This window comes from Papio anubis, chromosome 9 (assembly GCF_008728515.1).
Source record: "Papio anubis isolate 15944 chromosome 9, Panubis1.0, whole genome shotgun sequence".
Taxonomy (NCBI): Eukaryota; Metazoa; Chordata; class Mammalia; order Primates; family Cercopithecidae; genus Papio; species Papio anubis.
In genome coordinates, this window is record NC_044984.1 from 48,885,032 (window position 1) to 48,895,160 (window position 10,129).

The window sequence follows — 10,129 nt, forward strand, 5'->3', positions numbered from 1 at the left end:
GTGTGGTTCGGAGTCAGCTGATTCTCATTGCAGCTTTCCATGTGCTGGGTCTCAGAGCTCCTGACTTCCCAGCTTCAGCTACCCAGCCCCAGCTGGTTGACAAGCAGGACTTCCCTGGGGCCCATTTGTTTTCCCCACTGGAAAAATGTTAGAATGGGAGCAAGAGGCCTGGGCTGGGATCAGCCACCACGAAAGTCCCAAAATAAAGGGTTTGGGATGGGCGGCAGTGGGGCCCTCCAAAACATTGCTTCGTCAGAGGTGAGAAGGTTAGGGGTGATATGATATGTTTCTCCAGGTTGCAGAGCAGGTCTGTGAGTTTGCCTTGGTGTAATCACGTGCCTCAAGGTGATAACAAGGGTGTGCATGTGTGAGCGAGCTGAAGGGAGGCAGATAAGTGTGCCTGTGCCAGGCCCAGACGCCTGCACAGTTGCCGGGGTGTGTGTGTGTGTGAAGGGGGATAGAGGTGCCTGCAGATCTGAACATATCTCTCCATACATGACCCTCAGTGTATGTCAGAGTGTGTGTACCCGCTGAATTATTATAAAATTACACCGACCCTTACAGAAAATCCATACCAGCCTCGGCCTTTCTCCCCTGACCTCTCGACCTCTGGGGTGCCTGAGGAAAGAGTTGACCCGGTCACTGCCTCCCCCTAGTCAATGAGTCCCCCTCCATTAGCATAAAACATGAATCTGCTGGCAGCTTGACAAATTATAACTAGCAGCCAGAGTTTTGCCAACTGGCTGGCTTGGGCGCTGTCTATTTATCATTGAAAATGGTAAATCATAAGAATCCAGATGACTTAATTATTCAAATCCACCCAGGACCCAGAGAAGCTGCAGGCCCGTCAATCTCAGCCCTGGGCTCACAGAGAAGAGCGGGGGAAATGCTGTGAGCTTGTGAGCTGGAAGAAGCAAGTTCAGTTACCGCCTCTCCCCTGTCCAGAGAGCAGGGTTTTTCTCTGCAGCCCCTTCCCCTCCCTGCCATCCTGCCCACCTTTCCAGCCACAAGCCTGGCCAATTGTTTTGGTTGCTGGGCTCCCGAGGCTGTCTCTCGCCTGCCTCCCGCTGCCCACCACCCGCTCCTCAAGCTCAGCCGGTGTTTCCCGGCCTCTCTTTGTGTGGATGTTAGCTCTTTCTGTTTCAGTGCCCTCATTTTTATTTCTTCTCTTTCTCCTATTCCTTTCACCATTTCTCTTCATCTCTCCTCTGCCCACAGATGGACACTGAGCCCCACACATGGCCTTTCTGGTGGAGTTTTGCCTGCTCTCTTGGCCCCTTTGTCCTCACTGTCCCAGAGGTGCCAGCTCAGGATCCCCATGCATACACACCCCACACTTAGCGTTCCGAGTGCTAGGAGGCCTGAATTCACGTCTGTCCGCTGTGGGGCCATATGGAAACACACATGTCAGTCGATAATACTGGGCCTGCCCCCACACCCCATACACACAACCTTTCTGTCCCTTTCTTTCTTTTTTTTTTTTTTTTTTTGAGACAGATTTTTGCTCTTGCTGCCCAGGCTGGAGTGCAATGGCACGATCTCAGCTCACCACAACCTCCGCCTCCCAGGTTCAAGCAATTCTCCTGCCTCAGCCTCCTGAGTAGCTGGGATTACAGGCATGTGCCACCATCCCTGGCTAATTTTTGTATTTTTAGTAGAGATGGGGTTTCTCCATGTTGGTCAGGCTGGTCTCAAACTCCTGACCTCAGGTGATCTGCCCGCCTCCGCCTCCCAAAGTGCTGGGATTACAAGCGTGAGCCACTGCACCTGGCCTTTCTGTCCCTTTCTTCCGTGGATTTCTAAATACCATTATGCACAACTTGGGAGGCAGTGGCCAGGCTGTCAGAGATGTGCCCCAACCACTGAGGCAGGGCTTCGTCTCAAGAAGGCCCATCCCTCACTCCCAGCATGGAACCACCTGAAGCCCCAGCAGAGGGACTGAGCTTTCCCAGAAGGAGAAGAAACCCTGTTGACAGAACAAGTCTTAGATCCAGAGGTCTGCATACTGAGCTTCTGGGGGGCCCTTTGATGTTTGGGTCCTTTTATCTTTGTGTCTCTCACAGTCCAGTATAAATACGTCCTACTTTTTCTTGCAGTCCTGGACCCCATGAGAAATGTATGCCCTTCCAGACTCACAATGGCAGGTGGGAGGCACATATTCACCAATGCTGATATTGCTTTGACCCCAGAGGGGAATGTGAGGAGCAAGGAGGTTGCCAGAGCCCCTCTGCTTGAATGGCATCCCGGCCTATTCTTTTGGATGGCTTGCTTTACCTGCAAGCGCCCTGGAGGCTCCTCAGAGCTACTTCTGTGTCTGCAGATGCTTGTCAGCTTGCTTCTAGGATTGAGTCTGGCTTTGTCGGAGTGTGTGTGTGTGAGCACGTGCACACCTTTCTGCGGATAACCTGGAGTCCTGGCATGCTGACGGGTCGTGCCTGGTGATGTGCATGCCTGCACACGCATGCCAGTGCCCCTGATGTGTATGTGGGTGTGTGTGTATGTGTGCATGAACATACACTTCCAGAAAAAGCCCTTGTGCTGAAACAATGACTGACAATGTCCCCACCAACAGGACACCTGAGGAAACAGCCCTCTCGATTCCATTTTAGGGCCTCTGAGCAATGTTGCTCTCAGTGAAATATTGGACTTGGCATATCATAAAACTTTAAAGAAGGAGCTACCTGTTTCTGCTACTGAAAGTAAGTTCTTCCTAGAGTCTAGCCGTCTCCTCTTCTTTCAGGGCAGAATATGAGCATAGTCAGAAATTTTGAGGGGGGCTCCCTACTCCTCCAAGAGAACACACGTGACATATAGGGGGCCCTTCCACAGCCAGGCTCATGCCCACTGCTTAAACACTGCATCCCCTCCCTCTTCCCTTGCTCCCCACCTTTCCAAGCCAGGGTGATATTTGACAAGGGCAGTGGTGAGGGGTGAAACTTGGGGCGGGTGGTCGGGGGAAGGATCAAGATTCAAAAGGAGGCCAAGCTGCTGGAAGGCAGATCAATAAGGGGAGACAGATTGGAGACAGGTTTCTCTCACTACTTCCCCACCCCTCGCTGGCTCAGCGCCCCCAACCCAGCGCCTGAAAGCAGGTGGAGGACAGAGCCAAGCACTGGCCTCTCCCTGCCCTTCTAACTCAAACAGGTTCCTAATCCCTGGGTAGAGGGTAAACAGCCTCTAAGCATGGCCAGGATTAACCACAGAAATGCCGCTAATGTATTTCGGGGCACTGCTCCCTGCCCCTACCCCCACCCTGTGTTACTAATTAGCCCAGCAACAGGGAGAAGCTTGGGAGGAGCAGCTCAGAATGCCTTTGTGCAGGCTCTGAAAGCCCAGGTCTGGGCTCTGGACAGTGTCTCTGGTGCTAGACAAGCTGGGGTGGCAGAGGATTCCCGCCCCCTCCCTGCCACTCCTAAATCAGCTCAAAGGCAGACAGGGTTTTTTTTCTCTGCGCCCTCCCTGAATCCCCCTGTCTCTCCTTTCCTGTTCACAGCTGGGAGGCAGGTGGCGGACAAGAGGGAGAGTGGAACTGGCTCTGGAAATCAAACGATGCAATAAAAAATTAATTGTCTAATTAAAACCATGAGGAAGCCCCTTGCCAGAGTTTGGCTCTGAGTCGTCAGGGCTATAAAGGGTGGGAAAATGAGTCTCAGCTCCTAATAAATTCCTGATTTGCAGCTTGGTCTATCAGCAAAGGAGCACTGAGTGTTCTACTGGCTAGGCCTCCTGGAGGTCATTCTACCCTCTCTCTGCCCAACCCGGCCATAACACCCAAAATCCCACACAAGCCCATAGTGGGTAAATCCTTTTGGGTTTCCCCAAAAGGAGAGAAAGGGGGGGACCCTCAGTCTTCCTGATCTGATGCTTACCCATTCCTTCCTGGTCTTTCCTCAGGAAAGGAAAGTTCTGGAAACTTCCTCAACCAAAGAGTTCTTCATTTAGGTTAACTAATAACTGTGTGAACAAGTTTGCTGTGTAGGTTCATTTTGACCTCACCTCTTCCACTTTTGTGAAAAGTATAATTTATGAACTGATTTATGATTCCCTCTCTTAGATCTTAGTGCTGATTTTTGCAGGTGAATGACAGAGAACCAAGCTAAGAAATTAATCTCCCCTCTAAAAGAGGGCTGTGCCCAGTTGACCAAATCCTCTGGAAGAATGAACACAGAGCTAGTCCAGAAAGGAGTGCATAGTTAGGCAACTCTCACGGGCAGAGGGATGCCCGAACCTTCTCCCTGAATCACTGAACCATTTCTTCACTTGGGTCTGCCTGTGTAGACACAGCCTCCATGCCTCTATTCCCTCCCTTTCTTGGCAAAAGCAAATGCATTATACATCATCAGAGGTATTAATTCATAATAGCAGCAGGAAGAGGTAGTTAGCATACTGCCTTCAACATCATATTACATTATTTTATTATACAGAATACAATACGAACTCTACATCTGTGATTAGCTTCTTTAAACAAACATGGCAGAACAAACAAGGGTTGCCCTTCAAAACAGTCACCTGCAGAGAACATACACTCATTCCTTATGTGCCTCTATTGATTAAAACATATGTGCAGTCTCCTTTCAAAACTGACTTCAGAGCCAGTTTACAAAGAATTCAAGGCAACCATTATTAACTGATTTTTTTTTAGCTGGGGGCGGGGGGTGGCGGGGGCTGACTGATTCCAAAAAAGCAAAGCATAAAGATTTACCACCAATGAGGACGATCAAAAAACTGAGCCACACACCCTGAAGACAATTCCAAAAGAAGGCTGCAAAAAATTGTGTCACCGCAACCTTGTTGAAATAAGGGGGTCTCCCCACAAGGTGACTACTCACAGGCAGCGGTGCCCATCAGAACCAGTTCTCCATAGCCACATCTGGAGCGCATTACTCATCACTCCTGATGATCCTTCTTTCGTTCATCTGGTTGTTATTTTTCATCCTAAACAATGGACTAAGCTTTCCCTAAGAAGGAGAAAAAAGAAGAAAACAAATTCCTGACCTCTATCTAGGTCAGGTTCCCATTTCTGATTTCAGTGAGTTCCCACGCACAACTGTAGCCATCGTGGCTAGGCCATTTGGCCTCTAAGATCCGCAAACCTAGAGACTGGAATGTAGACTCTGGTTCTGATTCACCTCATTGTTGTTATCGTTGTTTGTTTGTTTGTTTGGGGGAGTTTTCTTTGAGGCAGGGTCTTGCTCTGCCACCCAGGCTGGAGTGCAGTGGCATGATCATGGTTCACTTCAGACTTGACCTCCTGGTTTCAAGTAATCCTCCACCTCAGCCTCCCAAGTAGCTGGGACTACGGGCACACACCACCATGCCTGGCTAATTTATTTTTTATTTTTTGTAGAGATGAGGTCTCCCTATGTTGTCCAGGCTGGTCTCAAACTCCTGGCCTCAAGCAATCCTCCCACCTCAGCCTCCCAAAGTATTGGGACTACAGGCATGAGTTACTGCCTCACCTCGTATTAACTGCCTACCTATTAAATGCCCAGCCCCACTAGGTGCTTCCATATGGGTTATCCTTTCCAATTCAGGGATTTTGAGACTGTTTTCCTTCCCTGATGATGGACTTTTGTCATTTCTAATCTAGCCCAAGACCACACACTGCTCCACGGTCCTGTTGTTCCGGGAGACAGCTCCGATTCCTGTGCCACTTTCATGAGGACTTAACTTCGGAAATCGGCCGGGCGCAGTGGCTCAAGCCTGTAATCCCAGCACTTTGGGAGGCTGAGACAGGCGGATCACGAGGTCGGGAGATTGAGACCATCCTGGCTAACACGGTGAAACCCCCTCTCAACTAAAAAAATACAAAAAACTAGCCGGGCGTGGTGGTGGGCGCCTGTAGTCCCAGCTGCTCGGGAGGCTGAGGCAGGAGAATGGCGTAGACCAGGGAGGCGGAGCTTGCAGAGAGCTGAGATCCGGCCACTGCACTCCAGTCTGGGCGACAGAGCGAGACTCCGTCTCAAAAAAAAAAAAAAAAAAAAAAACTTCGGAAATCATTCTGTCCATCTTTCTCTGTCTCTGGGCAAAGTCTTACTTGAATATTGCTAGTTCTCATGTTGACCAGCTTGGGCTTCTAAACAGAACTCTGACCCAAAAAGGGCATCATGGTGACCCACAGTTGCACAACTTCCCGGGGGAGAAGGGGGCGTCTTACACATTGAATTCTATGTGAATGGCACCACCTCGAGTTGTGCTCCAGGAATACAGTGAATGGTGCTCTCTGGAGCTCAGCAATGCTGCCACACCCTACTACCCAGAGACGCCTGGTGATCAAGTCGGCCTCACGCAGCATTCAAGGATGAAAAACCTAGGTTTTGACAACTAAGGTATCAATATCTCAGCCCCTCAAAAAAGGGAGTGGAGATCCTCTCCACCTCATTGACGGCTGAGAGATCCCTGCTTAGCACACAGCTCACCAATCTTCTCTCCATCAACTTCAAAGTCCCCTCCAGCCTCAAGGAGGCCCCAAGGGTATGAAGCAAAGCTGGTTTGACCTGACCTTGGTGTTGCGTGGTGTCACCCCAGCATAGTTCAGGCTAGGCCTAGAAATCCCCATCTTGGGAAGGGATGGGAGTGGGGACTGGAGGGGTGGGTACAATCTTCAGAGCACAGTATATTGTTTACAATCGCCCAGACCCCTCCTAGACATAAGGCCTGCCAGGCTCACACTTGGGTCTTCCCTAGCAAGCAAAGATGTTTTGCCTGCTCACCCTCTGTCAAGTTCATCCCATATGGACATCCTCCTTCATCCTCTGCCTAACCCTTCCTTCCCCTTCTCTCAGCTCCTTTCCTATTTTCCTCTCCCACAGACTCTGAATAAAACCCTCTGACCGCTGTAATCTCCACAACATTCCCCTTGAGCACAGATTCTCTCAGCTGACAGAGTCCTTCAGGCCCTGTGTCACCAGGACAGGAGCTTCTAATGTGTCCTATTCACCCCCTTATGTCAAAACATCCCTGACTCAACAGCTCATGGAAGCTCAGCCCTCAGAGCCCCAGACAAAGCTACCACATGGAAGACTGAGGCACTAGCACTCACAGAGAGGGTCAGCTGGTCCACAGCCAACCTATCTTGACTGAAGTCTTCCTTCAAGCTAGGCATTGTGGGCCATAGAAACAGTAGGGGTAGTCTGGCCCCAAAGAGTATTTGGTCTCATGTGACAAAAAAGAGACACGTCCATCCCAGATTTAAAAATAAGAATAGGGGCCATGCCTGGTGGCTCATACCTGCAATCCCAGTACGCTGCGAGGCCAAAGTAGGAGGATCTCTTGAGGCCAGAAGTTTGAGACTAACCTTGGCAACACAGTGAGACCCTGTTTCTACAAAATAAGTTTTAAAAATTAGTGAGGTGTGGTAGCTTATGCCTGTAATCCCAGCATTTTGGGAGGGCGAGGTGGGTGGATCACTTGAGGTCAGGAATTTGAGACCAGCCTGACCAACATGGTGAAACTCCATCTCTACTAAAAATACAAAAATTAGCCGGGCATGGTGGTGGGCACCTGTAATCCTAGTCCCAGCTACTCGGGAGACTGAGGCAGGAGAATCGCTTGAACCCGGGAGGCAGAGGTTGCAGTGAGCCGAGACCATGCCACTGCACCCCAGCCTGGGCAAAGAGCAAGAGTCAGTCTCAACAAAAAGAAAAAAATAAAATTAGCTGGGTGTGATGGTGAGTGCCTGTAGTTCTAGCTATGGGAGGCTGAGGCAGGAGGATCACTTGAGCCCACTAGAGGCTGCAGTGAGCTGTGATTGTACCACTGCACTCCAGCCTGAGTGACAGAGCAAGACCCTGTCTCTAATAAATAAGTATCTGACCATGAAGGTGAGCCTTATGGACAATAAGTTTCAGGGGTAGAAGAAAGTGCTGTCACTGAGGGTCCTCCCAGGAGACTCCCAGAGGCAGTCAGATAGGAGCTATCCTTGCAGGTTTAGAAAGACTGAGAGCCCATCAGAGGCCTCCAGGCTGCTAAAGAACCATCCTGTGGGTTGTCCTTTGTTTCCCCCAGAACACTGGTCATGGGAGGAATGGGCTCCAGCAGCAGCAGGGTAGCATCACTGAGCACCTGCTCTCTGCCAGGCACTGTGCTGGCCACTAGGAACACAGAGAAGACCAAGGAGGTCCATGCCATCAAGGCACTGACAGTCCAGATGGGGAAAGAAACCAGGGATCTTTACAAAGCAAGGTGAAAAGAACTAAGACTCTAGGTACGCCCAGGGCACCAGCGGAGCACCATGCACACACCTAAACCTCCCTGGGAAGGGAAAGGAAAGGGTCATGAAAGTCTCCCTGAAGGGGAGGAGGATGGAAACGAGAAGCAAAATTATATGCAAATGGTGCCCCTTTTTTCTCCCCACACTCTTCCCAACTGAAGGTGACCTTCCACCCCAAAAATAAATCCTTAGCTTCTTCAACTAAGGTTTAAGGGGTGTCAACACCCCAACCAACTCTCACTCATCCTCAAATGATCCAAATCTGAACTGGGATTCCAGCCAGATATGGGGTGCCTCCCTAACCCATGTGCCCCACAGTCGGTCCCACCCTGCCAGAATCATGACCAGACACTCTCTGATTCCTGAGACAGGACAGAGCCTGGGGAACAGGGAGGGGAGCGCCTACTGTCTCCTGGAATTCACATACCCTACAGCCTTCCTATTTCACACCCTTGTGTGTGTAAGATGCCCCTGTTCCCCACCGTTTTCCATCTGTGATCCGACTCCTGCCCTCCTCCTGCTACAGCTTCTCCTTCTCCCCCCTTGAAAGAATGCACCCTCCCCTCAGCTTTCCCTCCACAGAGGCCAGAGCAGGAGGGAGGTTGCATATGGCCCCATTTTCCTTGGCCTGGGTAGCCTATTTTGGAAGCAAGAACCCCCCTTGCCCTTTCCTCCCCTCTGGGAAGCACCGTCCCTCCCCTCTCCACATTCCCCAGAAGTTCTCAGACTGAGATCCGCCCTACGTGCAGTTATGTGGTGAAATCACCGCTTTCCTCCCCACCGGAGGCGCCAAAGCTGGGAAGGGAGGGTACTCAAACCTTTGATGTAGGCACGTTTCAGAAGGCCCACCTGTCCCCTCTCTCCCCAGCCCCCAGCCTGAAAGGCTGGAGCCCATCATCACAGCTTTCCTGCCTGGATCAGCTGGGGGTAAGATCAGGTCATACACACTCTCTCCCGCTGGGGGCAATCAGGCCCAACCACACTCGGGGACATCTGTCTCCAGCAAATAGGGGGCAATCCCAAATTTGAGGGGTTCTGTGACACTTAAAAGCTTCAAGTAGGAAGGTCTGCAATTTCTCTTGGACGGGGGCCTGTGGGGAGGGTCGCTCAGAAACCCTCGTTTGATGTTGCGCTTTCATGGCTATGGTTTGATCCAGATGTTCCCCAATTGTGGGATTTTCTCTTTGGGAGGGAGGAGCCCTTGGCTGTGAACACATTTCCATCATGTGCACATTTGGATCTGGGCCTGCTGGGCGGGGGGGGGGGGGGGGGGGCTCTTCCAGCTCTCACTAACCCCACCCTTCCCCCTAGGATCACATCATTTCCCTTCACATCCAGAGAAGAGAAGAGGACCCATAAGGGGGCATTCCCAGCTCCTTGATGGTTTGCTATGTGACTGTCCAAAAATGTCTCTACATCTCTGTTCTTCTGGCACCACGAGCTGAAGTTGGTTCCCAAAGATGGTACCCAGGTCAAGGGAAGAATAGGAGAGGGAATTCTGGAACCAAATTTCTGTCTAAGAAAGAAACAATTATCTAAGAAATTGTGAATGGAACTGGACTGAAAGCGGATGAGTCAGGGCTCTTGAAAAAGAAAGTGGCCATCCCTCTTTTGAGTCAGTTCTGCAAGAGTGGACAGAAACTTTTCCAGACTCCCAGGGCTCTCTGCTCCCTCAGAACTTGAAAAGATTAAAGTCATCCCTCCTCAAGGTCTTCACTGAAACCCTGGAAATCTTTCCTTCAGTTTTAAGAGATTCCAGTTCTTCCCATTGTCCAGCCTCAGTCACTACTTGCTGTGTAGCATAGGTGGCTTCCCTGGGGGAAAGTGTACCAGTCCCGCTCATTGGTCCTCTAAGACCCCCCGGCATTCCTCAAGACACTTCTGCCTCATGATGTCAGAAGAAGGGCTGTCAAACAG